At 44.7% G+C, this 22,638-nt stretch overlaps 1 long non-coding RNA gene across 2 annotated transcripts in view; it reads left to right on the top strand.

The window, feature by feature from the left end:
- LOC141132954 (uncharacterized) overlaps positions 1-22,638 on the top strand; it is a 149,304-nt gene that overhangs the window by 111,261 nt on the left and 15,405 nt on the right. The window contains exons 4-6 of one of the 2 annotated variants that reach the window (XR_012242991.1): positions 4,980-5,064; positions 16,030-16,113; positions 16,766-16,971. This is a non-coding gene — a long non-coding RNA (uncharacterized lncRNA). Of the gene's footprint in view, positions 1-4,979; positions 5,065-16,029; positions 16,114-16,443; positions 16,972-22,638 lie in introns of both variants that reach the window. The other variant, XR_012242990.1, reaches the window with a different exon arrangement.

Below are 22,638 nucleotides of genomic sequence, written 5' to 3'. Positions count from 1 at the left end.
TAAATTATGGATTGTAAAATATGTGTATTTTGGATATATTTTGGATTATATTATGTGTATCTATTTCTCTTTAAGCAACTCTATTGTATCATCCCCCTCCAAGCTCCTGAAGAAGCCAACAAGGCGAAACGCATCGGGTTGTGTTTTTCCACCCTCATCTGATTTATTGCCTTGTGTATAGCGTGATCTCTTTATATGAGTGCCAGTTATATCTTTCCTTGGGGAGGAACTACTATGTCCAGAATGTTTTGATATTACAATGAGTTTTGATTAACTTTCTAGCTTTTAAGGGATGTCTATTATCCACAATAGACACACTGTTTTATGGAATGCAATTAAAATATAATTTTAAATTTATGATGCTGTACGGATAATTATTCTAAGAGGAGGTTTCCCAATTATGTTTCCTTTTGTATGACATGTTAGGTATTTATTTAGTCAGAGTAACATCATCTTTCATATTTTACAAAAGAATGGGGGTATATATCATGGTTTTTTTTTTTAATTCATTAAATTGTATTTTTTCCAAAAAAGTGCCATGTGCAAGTACCCTAAAGTAGTTTGAAAAGTAATTTTCAATTTTCTTTTAAATGTGCAACTTTCAGGAAAATAATATCTGGTGATTCCTCTCTTAGGCACTTCCTATTTATAGGTTGACAACACTCTGTCCTTGTTTCCCAGTTGTGCTACTGCATTGTCACCCTGTCACACAGGCTTCCGATGGAGACTATAACTGGCCATGTCAACACAAATGTCACCATCAGCAAACACATTTAGAAATGCCATGCAGCCAGTACTGGAGTGAATGCACGTACACAATGACTGCAAAGTGGCTGCAAGAGATCCCCAGCACTGAGATGTAACAAAGAATGACAAAAATGGGAATACAGGTATTTTAGTTACAATAAAAATTTAAATAGTAATTGTTTATGATGCACAGTGCTATAGATGTCTAGAGGTGTCTGCTCATACCTGTTGCTTCCAAACCCCTGCCGGGTACTTTCTGATAGTGACAAAGATTGCTATCCCCTCTTTCCTCCTGCATCTTCCTATTGCCCAGTAAGGCAGTCCATCATAGTGATGGGCCAATAGGTTTGTCAAAGAGTGAGAGGTAGCAGCAGGCTCCACTCAGGGCCGGATTAACATAGGGGCTATTGAAGCTGCAGCTCCAGGCCCCTTACCTTAGGCCCATTTAAAAAAAAAATCCCAAAAAAAAGATTGACTTCGAGGGTCATGGCTCGATGATCAGGGGTCACATAGAGCCCAAATTTAGCGGGTAGGTAGCTAAAGGTTTAAAGGTTTACCCTGCTACTGGTAAAAATTTGGGGCTCCTATCACCTATGGTCCTGGAGATACGGGGCTCTTTGTGCAGCCTGTCAGAAGCTACATACAGCGCGACCAGTTTAAATACAAGCTGGCAAACTCTGTTTGCAGCAGACTGAGAGCTCACAGTGCCTCGCCTCACTTCTTGTCAGAGGCACTGAGCTCAATGGATACCTTGGAGCCTGCAGAGTTTGACAGGCAGCACCGCCTGTCAAACTCGCTCGCAGTAGCAGCAAAGTCCAACAATGTAAAACTGCCATTCAGCAATATAAAAAAAAAAACAAGGAGGCGACAGTAGCACCTCATGAACGCTTGTCAGCTGCTGCTATACCACTCGTTGAAAAAGAAATACACCACAGATCACTTTTCAGAGGGCAGTAAGCATTACTGCAAATGTGAAAGGAATTGAAACACATCATCCATTTCACACTCACCACTAGGGATGGGCCGAACACCCCCCGTTCGGTTCGCATCCAGAACATGCGAACAGGCAAAAAATTTGTTCGAACACGTGAACACCGATAAAGTCTATGGGACACGAACATGAAAAATCAAAAGTGCTAATTTTAAAGGTTAATATGCAAGTTATTGTCATAAAAAGTGTTTGGGGACCCGGGTCCTGCCCCAGGGGACATGTGTCAATGCAAAAAGAAGTTTTAAAAACTGCAGTTTTTTTCGGGAGCAGTGATTTAATTAATGCTTAAAGTGAAACAATAAAAGTGAAATATTCCTTTAAATTTCGTACCTGGGGGGTGTCTATAGTATGCCTGTAAAGTAGCGCATGTTTCCCGTGTTTATAACAGTCCGAGAGCAAAATGACACTTCTAAAGGAAAAAAAAAGTCATTTAAAAGTTCTAGCGCTAGTGCCGGCTATTAATGAATTGCTGGTCCCGACAATACACATAAAAGTCATTGAAAGTCATTGAAATAAAAAAATATGCCTTCAGGTCTGGTATGGATATTAAGTGGAACGCGCCAAAATTTTTTTAAAAATGGCGTGGGGTTCCCCCCAAAAATCCATACCAGACCCTTTTGATGACAATAACTTGCATATTAACCTTTAAAATTAGCACTTTAGATTTCTCCCATAGACTTTTAAAGGGTGTTCTGCGGCTTTTCGAATTTGCCGCGAACACCCCAAATGGTTCGCTGTTCGGCGAACAAGCGAACAGCCAATGTTCAAGTCGAACTCATAGCTCATAGCTATAGCCCATCCCTACTCACCACCAACCAGGTCACTCCCCAGCCACTTTCCATGTTAGCCACCTCCCTTAAACTTATATCACAGGTGACTATTTTCCAACCTGCAGATGACAGACCCTACTCCAAAAGATATCACTTCCAGTTACTCCCCCCACCCGCTGATTGATATCCCTCCATGACCACCTCACACCCCATTGCTGACAGACCTCTCTACCCAGCCTGTCCCCACACACCCTCTCACCTGCTGACCAGTGGATGGGGGAATCACTCCCGCAGTGTTATTGTGTTCTGCCAGTGGGGAGCCTTCCCTACCAACAGAATACAATGATCTTTGTTGCTAACTATAGCTGGCAGCACTGATCGTTTTGGGAAAAACCTGACAGGCTGGTTGTACTCAAGTCGATTAATAGATTGACATGTGTACAACCAGCTAGCCCATACATAGATCGACAATGGCTGGTCTCTGCTTAATTGGCTTAATTTCAATTCATGTGTAGCGCTGGTAGATTTTTATCTACCGCTGATAGGTAAATTTAGTGGGTCGCTTATTATAGGAAGTCAGATTTGCCTCTGTTCCAGCTTGGCTGATGTTGCATGCAGTTCCACATTGTGCCAGTGGGTGTCGTTGTCACCATCGGCAGGTGTTGGAAAAGCGACGTGTTGAAGCGAATGAGTGCTCCTCTGTCCCGGAGATAACTCGGTGGAGGTGGTCCTCCGAGTTGCATTCTGGGAGAGGGTATTTATGGGACAGATGCCATGTTTTAGGGTTCGTTTTCAGCCACCTGCTGGCCCTCCTGGCCGACAGGTATGCACTAGGAATACCACCTCGTGGTCCTCCGTTCCGGAGGCCCGCGTCGCTGCGGCGTGTGGGTGGGCCCAGAAGCCTCTCTGGGGCCTACCACAGCAGCGGAGGAATGGTCTGAGCTGTCTATCCTGAGTGAAGAAGCTGGACAACCGAGAAGATCCCAGGGGAGGACCCGTCATGGAAGGATCATGCAGAGTGCTGGTCTGGAGAGGGGTCTGGTGACTCGGTTGGAGGACGCATTCCTAAGTAATCTTACAGTATAGTACTGCCGGGTTGGCTTAAAGGTTCAAGTACTGTATCTGACATTCATCACAAACCAGTACATCCTGTGGCAGAGGATTGTACAGGTATTATTCCAGATAAGTCTGTGGCAGAGACTTTTGTTCGTGCTACGTGCTGGTTGCTAGGCAAGTGAGAGATAACTATCCAGGCGGGCAAAGATTAAATCCTACGAAAGGGGGACTATTCAATTGCAAGTGTTCAATTACAAAGAATGTTCTGAAGAAATACAACAGAAAGGTATTTGAGCTACCCTGCAGCTTTCCTACTACCTCTTTCCTGCTACTTCCCTTGTTCGTTTTATTAAAGCATTGGAAAACCTACTCAAGTGTTTGGTGCTTATATCATCCAGAGGTAAACTCAACGGAACCCTAGACCCGGTGTCGGTGAAACAGAGGTATTGAGAGTGACGGTAACAAGCCCACTTAAACCAGCAGCTCCACTGAGAGTTATTGCTACACATGTATGGCCCGCTTAACCACTACGCAGTCCCTAAACATCCTTCCACAAACCTTTACATTTTTCCTTCCCAGATTCCTTCATCCTCCTCACCTGTACATAGTGCCCATTGTCATACCCTCCACACTCATCTCCTGTACATACTGCTCACTATCATACCCTCCACACTCCTCTCCTATACATAGTGCCTACTATCATACCCTCCACACTCCTCTCCTATACATAGTGCCCACTGTCAAACCCTCCACACTCCTCTCCTGTGCATACTGCTCACTGCCATACCCTCCACATTCCTCTCCTGTACATGCTTCCCACTGTGGTAACCCCCACATTTCCCTCCTGTACATTCTGCCAACTGTCATATCCTCCACACTCCTCTCCTGTACATACTGCCTCATCATACCCTCCACACTCCTCTCCTGTACATACTTCCCCATCATACCCTCCACACTCCTTTCCTGTACATACTGCCCACTGGCATACCCTCCACACTCCTCTCCTGTACTTAGTGCCCACTGTTATACCCTCCACATTCCTCTCCCTCACCTGCACATACTTCGCATTTTTATACAATCCATAATCCTCCCCTATGCCTCACACAAAACAGTTCTTTAAAATTATATTGAATATCATCAATGTTACCAGCTCTAGAATGGGCACACTTTTGTTCCATCTTCACCCTGTCTTCCTTCTGGGTTCTGTGCCTTCAGTCACTTGCCTTATCCGGGCTGTGTTGCTATCACTTCCACGCATGCTCATTCACATCCTCGCTCTCTCTCTCATCCCCCCTCTCTCATCCCTCTTCTCTCTCTCTCTCATCCTTCCTCTCTCTATTTAATTTAATTTGTTATAACAAAAAATTGTTTGCAATTGTAATTAATTTTTTTTATTTTTATTTTTCTATTAAAAGCCCCACCATAATCCTCAGCACCAGGCCCATGATGTTCTTAATTCCGGCCCTGGCTCCACTGCTACTTGGACTTACAAAATGCAAGGTAATTACCTGGAATAGCATGGTCTTGAAGGCTTTTGAAGATACAGTGGGTAAAATAAGTATTGAATACATCACCATTTTTTTAGATAAATATATTTCTAAAGGTGCTATTGACATGAAATTTTTTACCACATGTCGGTAAGTACAAAATAAATTCAGAAATTAAGTTATGTGTACTAAAATGGAATGACACAGGGAAAAACACGCTAATGAAATGTATATAATTCATACAAAATCCTTTGTTGGTAATGACAGCTTCAAGACGCCTCCTGTATGGGGAAACTAGTCGCATGCATTGCTCAGGTGTGATTATGACCCATTCTTCCACAAAAAAAACAGTCTTCAAATCTTGAAGGTTCAGTGGGCCTCTTCTATGAACTCTGATTTTTAGTTCTCTACATAGATTTTCTCTTGGATTCAAGTCCGGTGATTGGCTGGGCCATTCTAGCAGCTTTATTTTCTTTCTTTGAAACCAATTGAGAGTTTCCTTGGCTTTGTGTTTGGAATCGTTGTCTTGCTGAAACGTCCACCCTTGTTTCATCTTCATCATCCTGGTAGATGGCAGCAGATTTTTATCAAAAATGTCTTGGTACATATTTCCATTCATTCTTCCTTTAATGATATGAAGTTTTCCAGTACCGTATGCTGAAAAACAGCCCCAAACCATGATGTTCCCACCTCCAAACTTGCAGATTTCTATGGGGGCACTCGCCATAGAGGAGGAGCCTGGAGTGCTGGCTGTGGACCGCAGAAGAGGAGGATCGGTGCTTCTCTGTGCAAAACTATTGCATAGGGCAGGTAAGTATGACACGTTTATTATTTTAATTTAAAAAACTACTAATTTTAGTTGGACTGACCCTGTAGATTCCAAAATTCATACTCAACAAGACAATGCTAATAGTTTTCACTCAAATGCGCTATAGTTACATACAAATTATTGGGAATAATGAAACAATGAGAGGTGGTATAGGATCAGCCATTGCAGGATTTAGCAACTGTGTGTGGGAACATAATTACCTGTTTTTATCTCTGAAAGTTTTACAAACACAGGCAATTTTAATTTCCTGCTACTGAGAGATTAAACCACATGTTGGCAGTCACCTCATTCGGCTGGAAGTACACATGAGATTTTTAGTAGCTCAGTCAATGCTGCTAAAATCGCTAGTGATTAATCTTTAGGAGTAGCAGGAGATTTCTAATCAAATGGAACAAATAACTCCCTATGTAGGCTTTAATTTACATTCTGCCTACTAGTGCATGCACAGTGTATGCTGTATTCGAGGCATGCCTATGGTGATAGCTGTCACAGTTGCCAGTGTGCTTAAGAGCCCTTGCACACTGGGGCGGTTTACAGGCGCTATTGCGCTAATAATAGCGCCTGCAAACGGCCCCGAAAGTGCCGCTGCTGTCATCCCAGTGTGCAAGGCCCGAGGGCTTGCACACTGGAGCGATGCGCTGGCAGGACGGTAAAAAAAGTCCTGCCAGCAGCATCTTCGGAGCGGTGAAGGAGCGGTGTGTATACCGCTCCTTTACCGCTCCTGTCCATTGAAATCACTGGGACGGCGCGGCTATACCGCCGGCAATGCGCCTCTGCAGAGGCGCTTTGCGGTGGTATTTAACCCTTTCTCGGCCGCTAGCGGGGGGTAAAACCGCCCCGCTAGCGGCCGCATACTGACGGTAAAACGCCGCTAATAATAGCGGCGTTTTACCGCCGACGCCGCCCCCCGCCCCAGTGTGCAAGGGCTCTAAGTCAGCTTCCCTCTAAATAAACCTCAGCTCTCAACTCTTTTTTCTCAAGCCCTTAAATGACTGGTGTTAAAGCAGGTCACTTGTTCAGCACTATAGTAACTACAAATATGAATAGAGGCTAAGTTAGCACCACCCTCGACAGATACACTATATTGCCAAAAGTATTGGGACGCCTGCCTTTACATGCACATGAATTTTAATGCCATCCCAGTCTTAGTCCGTAATGTTCAATATTGAGTTGGCCCACCCTTTGCAGCTATAACAGCCAAGTTCAACAGTCAAGTTTCTCCACTCCAAACTCACTAATCCATGTCTTCATGGACCTTGCTTTGTGCACTGGTCCAAATCATTTGGTGGAGGGGGAATTGTGGTGTGGGGTTTTCAAGGATGTGGGCTTGGCCCCTTAGTTTCAGTGAAGAGAACTCTTAAAGAGGAAGTAAAGTCTTCCTGTTTATTTGTACGTTAAAGAATCGATATTGCAATTCTACCCCCTCTCGATCTTAACACAGCATTTTCCTGATTCAGTGCAGAGTTCTCTGCTCACTTCTGACAGCTATCAAATTTTCCGACAACAAGTGTTGGATGTGAGCTTTTTGGTGGAAAGTACGACCGTGTGTATGCTCCATGGAACATTTGTTGTCGGACCTTCCGTCAACTAATGTTGGCTGGCAGGTTCTCAAATTTTCCGCCAACAAAACTTTGTTGTCGGAATTTCCGATTGTGTGTACACAAGTCCGTCGCACAAAAGTTCACGCTCGGAATCAAGCAGAAGGAGCCGCACTGGCTATAACTTCCTTTTTCTCTGCTCGTTGTACGTCTAGTATGTCACCACGTTCTTAATTGTTGTACAACATTTGTGTGACCGTGTGTATGCAAGACAAGTTGGAGCCAACAACCTTCGAACAAAAATCCACCGTTTCGTTGTCGGAAAGTCCAATCGTGTGTAGCAATAACTCTCGGTGGAGCTGCTGGTTTAAGCGGGCTTGTTACCTTCACTCTCAATACCTCTGTTTCACCGGCACCGGGTCTAGGGTTCCGTTGAGTTTACCTCTGGACGATATAAGCACCAAACACTTGAGTAGGTTTTCCAATGCTTTCATAAAATGAACAAGTGAAGTAGCAGGAAAGAGGTAGTAGGAAAGCTGCAGGGAAGCTCAAATACCTTTCTGTTGTATTTCTTCAGAACATTCTTTATAATTGAACACTTGCAATTGAATAGTCCCCCTTTCGTAGGATTCAATCTTTGCCCGCCTGGATAGACATCTCTCACTTGCCTAGCAGCCAGCACATAGCACGAACAAAAGTCTCTGCCACAGACTTATCTGGAATAAAACCCATACGATCCTCTGCCACAGGATGTATTGGTTTGTGATGAATGTCAGATACAGTACTTGAACCTTTAAGCCAACCCGGCAATACTATACTGTGAGATTACTTCGGAATGTGTCCTCCAACCAGGCCCCTCTCTAGACCAGCACTCTGCATGATCCTTCCATGACGGGTCCTCCCCTGGGATCTTCTCGGTTGTCCAGCTTCTTCACTCAGGATAGACAGCTCAGGACCATTCCTCCGCTGCTGTGGTAGGCCCCAGACATGCTGCTGTGGTAGGCCCCAGACAGGTTTCCCACCCACACGCCGCAGCGAGGACTCTGGAACGGAGGACCACGAGGTGGTATTCCTAGTGCATACCTGTCGGCCCGGAGGGCCAGCAGGTGGCTGAAAACGAACCCTAAAACATGGCATCTGTCCCATAAATACTCTCTCCCAGAATGCAACTCAGAGGACCACCTCCACCGAGTTATCTCCGGGACAGAGGAGCACTCATTCACTTCAACACGTTGCTTTTCCAACACCTGCCGATGGTGACAACAACACCCACCGGCACAATGTGGAACTGCATGCAACATCAGCCAAGCTGGAACAGAGGCAAATCTAACTTCCTATAATAAGCGACCCACTAAATTTACCTATCAGCGGTAGATAAGAATCTACCAGCGCTACATACTCCCCCCAGTACAATAGACGTTGTCCTCAACGTCTGTCACAAAACAATAACTCCCAAGCCTGAGAGTAGGTATTTTGAGCTTAAAACTTGGATTTAGATAAAGAAGAAAGAAAGACAGTAGAAAGACATTTTAAGATCAACATTTGTAAAACATTATGTTCACATTCGCAAACAAAACCATCCTATGACTGTACACAACCTCACAATCTATTTTAGCTGAAAAGCCTAACAGCTTGATAGGGGATCAAATAGTTCCTGAAAAAGAAAACATATTAAACATACACGTGACCTATACTGTTTCAGGAGCAAAGTTTTATTTGAAAAAAATGAAACTCTCTTCCCATTTTCTATATCAGATTAATCTTTAGGAGTCCATCCCTATATATACACAATTTTTCTTAAATGAAGAAAATCCGGCTAGCAAAAAGAAGTCCTTGGATTTAAAACACCGAGATGAGTATTCAGATCCTGACCACGAAGATCTCTATGCATTGACACTAACTAACTAACTAACTCAAAGTTCTTTTGTCCATAATTACCAATAAAACCGGGGATCTGGCAATGTCAGTGTCTTTCCCAGTTTATCCACGGTAGTGATGAAATACACAACGTCATCTTTTCCGGGTCTGCAAATGACCACTTTGTCAGCATGAATGTGCCGACCATTATTCCAGTGCATAAAACATCCACTGTAACGTTCATCCATAGCAATAGAACAACCAGTTTTCCGGAAAGGCTTAGGCACAGACAAATAGTCCCAAACAGCTTCACTGTACCAAAGCTCCCGGTTAGCTTCAATTACTTGCATTATGTCCTGAGGGACATATGGGAACTCCAAACCATACTCCATAGTGACACGCTTGTTCAACATTCTCTGCAAACGTGCAAGTTTCGGTAAGGATCTATTTTTCCCCATACCAGGAGGCACACAGGAATCCAATGACTTGCTCACCATAGACCCAGCCGGTGTCTGAAGTGAACTAGTAACTTTTGACAATGTCTCATTTACAGTGCTGTGTGGCTCCACACAAGGTGACATCTTCCCAGAAGACACGGTGCTCGCTGGGAACATTCTTGGTCCCATAATTGACTGCATCGCCGAAAAAGACATGGCCACACTCTGATCTTCTCAGCACGATCACGAGGCCTCTCTTCTTCTCTGGCGCCAAACACACACTCACACGCGTCCCACGCGGTATCAAGCAGGGTAGACTCCTCCCACTTGTTCTTCTGATCACGTAGCTCCCGGGCTTTTACTGGCGCCCGCCGCCTACACACTCAGAAAGTCCTGCAACTTTTAACATCTTCTTCTCCTGAGAAAATGACAAAGTCCAGTTCTCACCGTAAACTCCCGGTGAAACACCTCTCCAGGTTGTGAGAATTGACAGCTAACAAATCCCGGACGATGCCCCCACATGTAGCAATAATTCTCGGTGGAGCTGCTGGTTTAAGCGGGCTTGTTACCTTCACTCTCAATACCTCTGTTTCACCAGCACCAGGTCTAGGGTTCCGTTCTGTTTACCTCTGGACGATATAAGCACCAAACACTTGAGTAGGTTTTCCAATGCTTTAATAAAGCGAACAAGGGAAGTAGCAGGAAAGCTCAAATACCTTTCTGTTGTATTTCTTCAGAACATTCTTTGTAATTGAACACTTGCAATTGTTTCGTAGGATTCAATCTTTGCCAGCCTGGATAGACATCTCTCACTTGCCTAGCAGCCAGCACGTAGCATGAACAAAAGTCTCTGCCACAGACTTATCTGGAATAAAACCCGTACGATCCCCTGCCACGGGATGTATTGGTTTGTGATGAATGTCAGATACAGTACTTGAACCTTTAAGCCAACCCGGCAGTACTATACTGTGAGATTACTTCGGAATGCGTCCTCCAACCGAGTCACCAGGCCCCTCTCCAGACCAGCACTCTGCATGATCCTTCCATGATGGGTCCTCCCCTGTGATCTTCTCAGTTGTCCAGCTTCTTCACTCAGGATAGACAGCTCAGGACCATTCCTCTGCTGCTGTGGTAGGCCCCAGACAGGCTTCTGGGCCCACCCACACGCCGCAGCGACGTGGGCCACCGGAACGGAGGACCACGAGGTGGTATTCCTAGTGCATACCTGTCGGCCAGGAGGGCCAGCAGGTGGCTGAAAATGAACCCTAAAACATGGCGTCTGTCCCATAAATACCCTCTCCCAGAATGCAACTCGGAGGACCACCTCTCCGGGACAGGGGAGCACTCATTCGCTTCAACACATTGCTTTACCAACACCTGCCGAAGGTGACGAAACCCACCGGCACAATGTGGAACTGCATGCAACGTCAGCCAAGCTGGAACAGAGGCAAATCTAACTTGCTATAATAAGCGACCCACTAAATTTACCTATCAGCGGTAGATAAGAATCTACCAGCGCTACACGTGTATGGAGCATTAGCCTTTTTCTGACATTTGTTGCTTACAAGTTAAAATCACTATTTTTTTGCTAGAAAATTACTTAGAACCCCTAAACATTATATATTTTTATTTAGCAGAGAATCTAGAGAATAAAATGGCAATATTTTATGTCAGAGTGTATCTTCGCAGCAGTCTTTCAAGCGCATTTCTTTTGGAAAAAGACACTTTAATTAATTAATAAAAAACGAAACAAGAAAGTTAGCACAATTTTTTTTGTATAATGTGAAAGATGATGTTACGCTGCGAGAATCGTGAGAGAATCATTCTAAGCAAAAAAATGTGATTCTCATTTTGGCCAGAATCGTGAAGTTCTAAATTGTACCTACAGGTAAGCCTATAATAAGGATTACCCGTAGGTACGCTAAATATCTCCTAAACTTGCACCGTTTAGGAGATATCTACTATATACGACGCCACCGGCGTGATCGGCATGTGCGCGTGAAGGAACGGTCGATCGTGTCATTTCTTTAGGGCCCTGTGTCATGACTCGCAAATGCGCGGGAGTGACATCATAGTGGCTCCGGCCAATCACAGCGGTGGAACCTGCGTACCCAGAAGAAACTCTGGGGAAAATGTAAGCCGTCTCAGCGGTGTGCAGGCACCGCTGCAAAAGCTTCGTTCTAAGGTAAGTATTTCATAATTAGCTAGTATGTGATGCATACTAGCTCATTATGCCTTTGTCTTACAGGTTTTTTGTTTTTTGCCTTCCAAGAAGAGTTGAAGCTGTTATAGCTGCAAAGGGTGGGCCAACTCAATATTGAACATTATGGACTAAGACTGGGATGCCATTAAAGTTCATGTACATGTGAAGGCAGGCGTCCCAATACTTTTGGCAATATAGTGTAGAAGGATTTAGACTCTAAGTAGATCTTATTGTTTTTAATAAAGCATCTATCACACCATTCATTGGAGCTTTTCTATCTTCCTGTCAGCGGCACACACGGATGGATGGGGTGCATTTAAAGTGTGTTTTTGATCCAGTAAGAACGTGTTGGCCTTTGACAGCTAATAGAGTCCTTACAGAACTTAGAGACTTTATGTGGACTAATTCCTTTACATGGACCATTTGAATCCCAACATAATTTATTGAAAACCACCTATTCTCCAACAGTGGCAGGGATATGAATGGATGAGCTGCGTTCGCTTTGCAAACAGTGCACCTAATCCTTGCTGGCTTTTGATAGCTACTAGTGATCTCATGGACCCTTGAGTTCATTGTATGGACCAGTTTAACTTTTGATTGAATCCACAGACTTTCTATTTATTTGTTTTGGTTGTATTTCATTTTTACTTTGTTTCCAGATTGCATCTTCTTCATTTCCCTTGTGTAGTGAAGTATGTGTTTGTGCTGGTTTCTCTGTTTTTAGTAAGTTTACTGAATTAGCCCAGCTGCATTCACTCCCCTACTTATACTGACTGTGCTTCTGAGCTTAGAATTGTGGTGCATTTTTTGGTAAAGATGAACTAACCCTTTAAAAAGAAAAGAATTACAACCATTTAGCAGATAAGAAAACTTGCATTAATTAAAGAGGAAGTGAACCCTGATGAGTTTTACTTCCTCTTTTTTCCCCTGCAAAGTAAAAGCATAATGGGCTAGAATGCATTGCATATTAACCCATTATGTGGCACTTACCTGCAAACGAAGCCTGTGTTGTCCCCGCTGATGGCCACATCCATCTTCGCCCCTCTTCCTTTCCGGGGCTGCGGGCTCTGGCTATGTGACTGTCCGGAGTCGTGTGACAGCACTTCCTAGTGAAGAAATGGTACGGAGAGCCGTTTCTTCACAGAGCATGCGCCGATGATATCATCAGTGCAGTGTACAGCAAATATCACCTAAACGGCGCACGTGAGGTACAAGTGACACAGAGAAGTTTACATCCACTTTAAGACTAAGGCCGGTCACAGAATGAGTGAATTTGCTTAATTCCCCCCATCAACACAGACAAAGAAGCCATCCCTGCCAGGAGAATCACATGTAAAATCCAACAGGTTGGTTGTACCAAAGTTTATCCATTGATTGACTTACCCATACATGGTTCAAATCTCAGCCGGTTCCTGTTGAATCGGCTGAGATTCGAACTGTCTGTGGATGGCTGAGCTGGTGTACAAAGAGATACCAGAACTCAGTGTGGGGAAGGTATGCGCTGTTAAGCTGTCATGAATGTGACAGCTTCCTGCACAAGGCTTATACCACAATACTTACCTGCTCTGTGCAATAGAATATCACAGAGAGGCTGCATACCTGCTCTTTTTGGGGTCCCCTGCCAGCGCTCTAGACACTCCCCTCTGTCCAGTTCCCCCGAGCTCCACTGCTGCGTTCATTGACACAGACAGCAGGACTCAGCTCCGAAATCCTGCTCCCTGGTCACTGGCTTTGACTGACAGCAATGGATCCCAGTGCCCCAGCAAAGCCAGTGAGACCCAGAAGCGAGAGGAGAGAAGAGCTACAGAAGTACATGATGCTGGATCGAATTAGGGCTCAGGTAAAAGGGGGAGTGAGAAGGGGATGCTGATACCTAAACATTTTATGCCTTAAAGGGGTTGTAAAGACATTCTATGCATTAAGATAAAAAGCCTTCTGTGTGCAGCAGCCCCCCTCAGCCCCCCTAAAACTTACCTGAGCCCTTCTCGGCGGGGCCGAACAGCAGCTCCGTGTCTGAATGGACATACAGAGCAGCAGCTCGGCTCGGGTGCCCCATAGCAAGCTGCTTGCTGTGGGGGCACTCAACAAGAGGGAGGGGCCAGGAGCAGCGAAGAGGGACCGAAGAAGAGGAGGATCCGGCCTGCCCTGTGCAAAACCAGGGCAGGTAAGTATAACATGTTTGTTATTAAAAAAAAAAAAACAATACTTTACAATCACTTCAATGCAAGAAATGCATTAAGGTAAAAAACGTTTAGGCTTTAGAACCATTTTAAATGTAAATAAAGGTGACAGGGATGCTGGCTGAGGTCATTATCCCAATATGGTAATGGTGATATCTAGACAATGACAGGAATCTCCTGGCCAGCAGTTAAATGGGCTGGGGATGAGCCACTGGGTTGAATAGCCAACAGCATTCTAGCAATGAATGATGTGGGAGCATGCTAACAGTGGACGGGGAACTCTGAGACTAATTGCCTATCAGGTCTGCCTGCCTTGTAAATGAGAGTATATGGCAGTGGGTGGATTTCATATCCTCTATTCAGTCCAATAACGGCTGTGCAATCTGTCCGCTGTCTTCTACTGTCAATCACAAGGGATGCAGACTTGATTGGGAACTGATCTTAGAGTTTCCCAAAATCTGACAAACGCACAGTGTCTGCATTCGGATCTGTGCATCTACTTCTATGGTAAATGCAGACACAGCAAAAAGCATCTCAGCATGAACAATATCTGAATTTACATTTCATACTCCTGACTACTGCACTCTAAGTACATTGTGTTCTTTGTTCAGGTTGACTGTATTTAGAAAAGCATAAGAACATATGTAATAAAAAATTTTATTTTATTAAACGAGTGTGCTGAGGTCTGTACATGTCTGTTACACGCTCGCTTGTGGCACAGTCATTACAGCATATACCCCTTAAAGTGATACTAAAGTCTTCTTTTTTCTTTTTTGTTTCAAAATAACATACATGTTGTACTTACCTGTTCTGTGCATTAGTTTTGCACAAAGCAGCCCTGATCTTCCTCTTCTCGGGTCCCTCCTTGGTGTTCCTGGCCCCGCCCTCCTGTTGAGTGTCCCCACAGCAAGCAGCTTGCTATGGGGCACCCGAGCCGAGCCACAGCTCCGTGTCCATTCAGACATGGAGCCACAGCCCGGCCCTACCCCCTCTCTCTCCTCATTGGATTACTGACTTTGGTTGACAGCAGCGGGAGCCAATGGTGCATCGCTGCTGTCTCAGCCAATGAAGAGGGAGAGTCCCGGACAGCCGAGTCTCTCGTGCAACATCGCTGGATCCAGATGGGGCTCGGGTAAGTATAGGGGGGCTGCTGCAATTTGTCCATACCCACAATTTGGTGTGGCGTGCTGAGTGTGCAGTTTTTATAGTGGGAGAGGTGACTTTGGTGGGAGGGATGAGGGCTAGAAGGAAGTTTAGTTGAGAAGATTATATAGGAGAATGTCCCAAAATAAACCTTATAGGAATAAGTCATAACTGCAACCCAGCCCTAATGTCTATAATTGTAGAGGTACAGTATCAATTAAACTAGCTACTTTCCAAATTGCATATATTATAAAATGTTATCATCGGAATTAAAAGGATTAATGCACAATGTAGTTTAGCAGGGTATTATCTAGTAAGAAAATAGTTAAAACAATTTTAAGTATTATAATCATTTGATGACTATTAATACATTTACATTTCTTTCTAAGTTTGGGTAAAGACCAAGCTTTCTTCTATCATCAGTATATGGTAAAAGGATTAGAACGAAGGTCCCCAGGTCATATTTTGCATTAAAGCACAAAATAAACATTCATTGTGTGCATCTAATCTAGCAGGGATCATACACAGCCCTTTCCTAGGAACTGTATATCACCTAAACCCAATCCGGATTTCAACTCAGAGAATAGCCAGCTCCTTATTCAGAGTCTGGTGAATAACACTAGATAAGAAATTGTATTAGCTTTGACCTGTGAACTCAGGAAATCCAACAAGCTTCAAAATAATATGTGCTCGGTATGAATTTATATGGTGCTCATATACTTGGAACCAGCAAGCGCAAAAGTCAGTGAGGTGGTAAAACCTATATTCACTCATTATATTTTTTGTTACAGAGGCTCCTGAAACGCGATCATAAGGAAATAACCCTCCTAACAATGTGCTGGAGAGCATATTGTACATAGAGCTATGAACAGCAAGTGAGTAACTGCATTTTAAATCCAATTAAAATGATGCTAAACAATATTGTTATTCTCCAAAAATAATTCATACACATCCACTACCTAAAGTGATTATAAAGATACAGTTTTTTAGTAACAAACGTGTTATAATTACCTGCTCTGTGCAATGGTTTTGCAGCCCCGATCCTCTGCTTCTTGGGTCCACTGCCGGCGATCCTGGTGCCCCCATAGCAAGCCACTTGCCAAATGCCAAATGTCATCTTCTGCCTGGTCCTTACTGTTAATCACTTTGTATGCTAAATTGTGTTATTACCTTTATTAATCCATTTTATGCTTGTCTCCTGTCAGGGTGTATGCACGATAGTTCCTGGCAACATATGGCCTTTATAAGGACAGCAGATACATGCAGTCATTGCTGATTGGTTGTCAGCTTCCTCTATCACGTGTTCCCGTGTGCTCAGTATTCTTGGCTCTCCAGTTACCAACCCGGCTTCTTGTACCTGTCTCCTGCTTCTCTCCTGGCTCTGTTCCTGGATTGCTTCCATGGACTTGCTCTTTCTTGCTCCCTGTATATGACCCTGGCTTGTTCCTGTTTACGCTTCTGTTTATGTTCCAGTCTGCTTACTGTTACTGACCTTGGCTCCTGTGACTGACTATGTTTCCTGTGCAGCCCTGCTGTTCCGGACCTGCCTATACTTTCAGAGTGCCATCTGACCCAGCTGCTTTCCATTCTGGCCTGTCTCCAGGAAGTGCTGTATCACCACAAATCCATCCGGGAACAGTACAGTTGGCAACCCATGCTTCTCTGGCCTCAGTATCCCCGGTCACCACTTTTAGGGCTACTGTGCATTCAGCATTACTTCGGCCTCAGACCAGGTATGTGACACTTAGTTTCCAACCATATAGAGTGACAATAAATTAAGTCTGCCTTTACTGCCTGGTTTGGTATCTGTTTTCTTTGATATAGCACTACTACTGGGTACCAAGTATTACTTTCCTGATTTCCTGTGATATTGCATGTTTACACACTTAACCATAGGTGTGCATAGCCTATTACTTTAGGGTGTGCACCCCAAAGCTCAAACACATATGCATGTGTGTGCATGTGTATATATACTGACAGTGTCAGTAGAGCAGTGGACGGTGTCAGTAGTCGTTATTCTTATTTTTTATTATTTGTTACAATTTTATTTTTTATCATTTTTTTTTTTACAATTTGTTTAGGAGCCCTGTTAGGGGGCACACCTGGCACACCCATTGTATTGTGCTTGGGAATGCATATTTTTTTTGTACTTCCCCTCCACTCAGTTGTAATTCACTCCCCTTTCTTAATGGGACAGGTGATTGGCCCAGCACTGTAGCATGGGGAGAGAGCCCTGGGAGCACCATGTAAGCTAGAATGAAAGCTGGCCACACAGGTACAGATTTCCTTTGTTTAGCCCATGAGCTGAACAAACAAAATATAAAAGAATCCTCTATCCATGCTAACAGCGCTGATGGACAACTCTCCTTACCAGGATATTGTATTCTAACAGGCAGCACTGTTGGCTGTCAGAATACCTGAAAAGTGACTGCTGCTGATTGGCTGTAGTCACTGTTTAGCTGACAATTTTTCAATAGGCACCTTCAACAAAAGACAACTAAACAGGTAACTTTTACTGAATGGAATGGTTCCAGCAGGAGCATACACTGCTTGAGTTTCAGCTAAGTCAGCGAGAGTTGCTCGAAATTCTTGTAGTGTATGGCCAGCTTAAAGCAGAACTATACTCACCTTCTATCCAGTGGTGCGGTATACCAGAGCGCCCCGATGGCCACTGTCATCTTTGGCTTCTGGATACCGATCTTCGGCCATTTTTATTGGCCCAGCCGGGATGAAATTCCTTCTGCACATGTGCGGGAGTTCATTCTTCTCAGCTTTGCCAAAATTTGTACACTGAGCTATGCGTGTGCAGCTCAGTGTATAGAGCATACAAGGTAATGGAACTTTAATGTAGGAGAGAGACATAGGGGTTGATTTACTAAAACTGGACAGTGCAAAATCTGGTGAAGTTGTGCATGGTAGCCCATCAGCTTCTAACTTCTGCTTGTTCATTTAACCTTCCTGGCAGTATGATTATTTCAGATTTTAGGTGCTGAAAGCGGTACCATTATTTTGCACAGAAATTTGGCGTTTTATATTATAGGCCTGTAATTCTTAGGAATAATTCACTTAAATCTGTCCAAACCAGAGTCTAGTAGACATCCCGGGTATGATAAAGTTTGAAAAACGAAATAAAAAATTATAATATATTAAATAACTATAAATAATTATAACAAATAATAATATAATAATAATAAAAATTATTCAATAATGTAATCAAATCAAAAACACTGAAATTTGCTCAGTTGCAGAATTGTCGCTTTCGTTACTTTTAGTGTTTGGTGATGGATTTCCCCACAAATCACTATCGTTCAATCCTTCAAGTGATTCTAATTTATTATAGATGTTTTTTAGCTGGTCTAAAACCACTTTTGATGTAAAGGGACAGTTTTGGTTGCTATGGACAATCTCCAGTTTCCAGGCAGAAAGAACAGTATTTATAATATAAAACTGCATGCAGGACACTGGACAGACCACTAGGGACAAAGGGGATGTGTAATTATTTGATACAGTACTGTAATCTGTAAGATTACAGTATACTGTATCTGTACTGTGTGTTTCACTTTTTTAATTTGCCACCGAACTCCGTTCCCGTGCATCGCAACGCACGCAGGGAACGGAGCTCGGCACTGTGAATCAAGTGAGACATGGCGGCTCGCCAATCACAGCAGGGAGACATTGCAGGATCCAGGGGACAAGGTAAGTAAACTCTTCCTGGATCCTGCGATGCAATCCCGAGTCTGGCTCGGGGATACCGCTTTTGGTATTGAAAATCCACCCCGAGCCAGACTCGGGAATACCGTTAGGGGGGGTTAAGCTTTAACAAAAAAAAACCTGAAAGTTGATTGGTTTCTATGCAGAGCAGCACCAAATTTTGCACTCTCCAGTTTTAGTAAATCAACCCCACAGTATGTCTTTTCTGCATTAGAATCCTGCCTGTTTGTCAAAAGTTGTATTCTTAATGAAAGTTCCACTTTAACACAGGGCTCCCTTTCTCTGCTTCCAACAGACGGACTGAAGGAATGGTGAGTATTCGCTGCTGAGCCAAAGCCCATTTGGTTTAAGCCCTGTATTTAATTATTCTTGTTTTCTGAAAATTTCCTTGCTCAACACTGTGGACTTTTGAGTGTTCATTATCACTAATTATAATACACACACTACAAGCTCATTAATTGTTCGAATCACAAGTGAAAATTTCTTGTATAGCGAGCATATAGCTAACTTAAGGCCCCAATTTTCTCCTTTTATTAGGATAGCTGCATGTTATCAGTTGTTTTATAATTTCTTCATGCAAATATATAAAACATAGCCTTTAATTCACTTACATATTTCTTCACACTAAAAAAAAACTGCATAAAGAGGGCGCCTGGGTTAGTGGGATTGTAAAAACAAGTAACACTTTATTCAGATACACTTACATAAAAGTATCTTGCAAGCTGTACACAGGGTGGATGTGGATCACCAATCAAGCAGTCAGCTGTCACAAGAGATGAGACGACCACTGTGGGGATAAGCTCAGATCTGAAGTTTTGGCCTGAAGAAGGAGGCGGCACTTCGGAAACGCGTTGCAGCCCGCCACTTTCTGATTTGGTCTTTTGCTAGCTCTGTGAGAGCAGGTGTGAGAGCTGGAGACGCTGCTGGTTATATACCTCTGTCAGGCTCCTACTTACCAGACCGGTGAGTCCGCTTGGGCAGAAGGTAGGCTCCCTTACGCGTCCGACTCGCGGCCCCCGGTAAAGCAAACAGGAGGCTCAGGAGTACGGAGTGGTATGAGAGCCTGTATGCAACAGTCCAGATACTGCAGGATGAACAGGTGAGATAGCAGGAACTGGCTGGAACACAGGCAACAAGACTGAGCAGGATTGTCAGGAGACAGGCTGGGTTTGGCAACAGACAGGCAGCAGAGGTACAGTGGAGCAGGCAAACGGATGGTCAGGAGGCAGGCCGGGTTCGGTAACAGACAGGCAGCAGAGGTACAGTGGAGCAGGCAAACGGATGGTCAAACAGGCAGAGGTCAGGTACAGGCAGAGTTCAAGGGGAGGTCCAGGAGACAAGGCCGGGTCGTCAGGTAATCAGGAACAGTTCAGATACAAGGGTCAGGCACTAGGACGGCAAGCTGTTGATCAGGCAGCACTGATCACAGAGGGACGCCGGCTTAAATGGGCCGTTTGGCGCCAAACGACGTGCACGCGCGCGCACCAGCACACACAGGCGCGCGCACCCGCCAACGCCCGCGCGCGCGCCCCCGCACACCGGCGTGCACAACAGGCCGACCCCGGACACACACGCCAGCACCACGAGGAACGCGCACAGCGGAGTCCACAGGAACGCGCGCGCCAACGCGGCCCGACGCGCCCCGACGCACACCGCCGGGAGCACCCTGCCCGCCGAGGTACGCTCTCTGACAGTGCCCCCCTCTCAAGGGCAGCCTCCGGATGCCCAGCTGGGCCAACCTGGTTGCGTGAGAGTCTTTGAAGGCTTGTAGCAATTCCTCAGCATGGAGATTACTTTCAGGCTCCCAAGAGTTGTCCTCGGGTCCGTACCCCCTCCACTTAATGAGATACTGGATCTGATTCTGTCTTTTTCTACAATCCAGGATTGCCTCGATTTCAAATTCCTCCTCATTATTGATCAAAATAAGCTCAGGTGGCTTGGCATTACGGTCAGAGAAGGAGTCAGGAACAACTGGTTTCAGAAGTGATACATGAAAAACCGGGTATATTCTAAAAGAATCCGGCAGGTTGAGTTCATACGCAACATCATTTACTCTTCTTTTTACCTGGAAGGGACCCATAAACTTAGGTCCCAATTTTCTGGAAGGACAAGCCATCTTTAAATTACTTGTGGATAGCCACACTTGGTTACCAGGCTCTAGGATAAGTTCCCCACGTCTTTTCTTGTCAAACATCCTCTTAAAAGATGCCTGGGACTGGGCCATGGTCTCCTGCAGAATCTTACAATTAGTAGAGAAGAACTCCATTGTTTCAGTCACTGCTGGAAGGGCACATTCCGGGATAGAGCTGGGAAGGAAGGAAGGATTAAATCCATAATTGGCAAAGAATGGCGTTTGGTTGATGGCTGAATGCAGAGAGTTATTGTACGAAAATTCAGCGACTGGTAACAGAGACACCCAGTCATCTTGCGAAAATGCAGAAAAGCAACGGAGGTATTGCTCCAGCGTCTGGTTAGTTCTTTCCGTCTGGCCGTTTGTCTGGGGGTGATAGGCCGAAGAGAATGCCAGCTCAATTTCAAGAGCACCACACAGTGCCTTCCAGAACCGGGAGGTGAACTGGACACCACGATCTGATACAATATTAGCGGGTACCCCATGTAGTCTCACTATTTCTTTGACAAAGATCTTCGTCGTTTCTACGGCCGTGGGTGTACCCTTCATGGGGAGAAAGTGTGCCATTTTGGACAGTCTATCAATCACAACAAAGATAGTCGAGAAACCTTCAGATGGGGGTAGTTCTACGATGAAATCCATCTAAATCATTCTCCAGGGCCTGTCAGGAATTGGTAAGGGTTTCAACAAACCCCAGGCCCTTGTGCGATTACTCTTGCTCCGGGCACAAGTGTGACAAGAACTGACATAATTCCTACAATCCTCAATCAATTGTGGCCACCAAAAGGTGCGTTGCACCAGTTCAGTTGTCTTCCGGGCCCCGAAATGACCTGCCAGCTTGTGGTCGTGGCACAATTCCAGTACCGGCACTCTAAGTTTCTCAGGAACCATGATCTTGCCTTCGTGCCAAAGCAACCCGTCGCTTAAGCTGGTCCCAGTAGGTTGGGGAATTTCTGAGGAGGCTTGCCTAATTCTGGAAATTAAATCTCCCTGAAGAAGTAAAAAATTTCCCGCCGGCAGGATAGTGTCTGGAGGAGCGGTTTCCTTGGAATCATGAAACATTCGTGACAATGCATCTGGTTTCACATTTTTAGAGCCAGGTCTGTAAGTGATGTGAAATAAGAAGCAGGAGAAGAAGAGCGCCCATCTAGCCTGTCGTGGTTTAAGTCTCTTGGCAGATCTTAAGTATTCCAAGTTTTTGTGATCAGTATAGATGAGAATAGGATGTACAGCACCCTCCAGAAGATAGCGCCACTCCTCCAGATCCGTCTTGATGGCCAAGAGCTCCCGATCTCCCACATCATAATTCCTTTCAGACATAGAGAGTTTGCGAGAGAAGAACGCTATTGGGAACAGAAGAGCCTTGGGGCCCTGGCGCTGAGAGAGTACTGCCCCTACTGCAATCTCTGAAGCATCAACCTCCAGCACAAACGGTAGGGCAGGGTTAGGGTGCTTGAGGATAGAGGCAGATGTGAACAGACCCTTTAATTTTTCGAAGGCCGATTGTGCCCTGGACGTCCAACAGAATCGGGTTCCCTGTTTTGTAAGTTCCCTAATG

This window comes from Aquarana catesbeiana, linkage group LG03, assembly GCF_042186555.1.
Source record: "Aquarana catesbeiana isolate 2022-GZ linkage group LG03, ASM4218655v1, whole genome shotgun sequence".
Lineage (NCBI taxonomy): Eukaryota > Metazoa > Chordata > Amphibia > Anura > Ranidae > Aquarana > Aquarana catesbeiana.
Note: the sequence above shows the minus strand (reverse complement) of the source record. Positions and strands in the feature narration are given on the sequence as shown.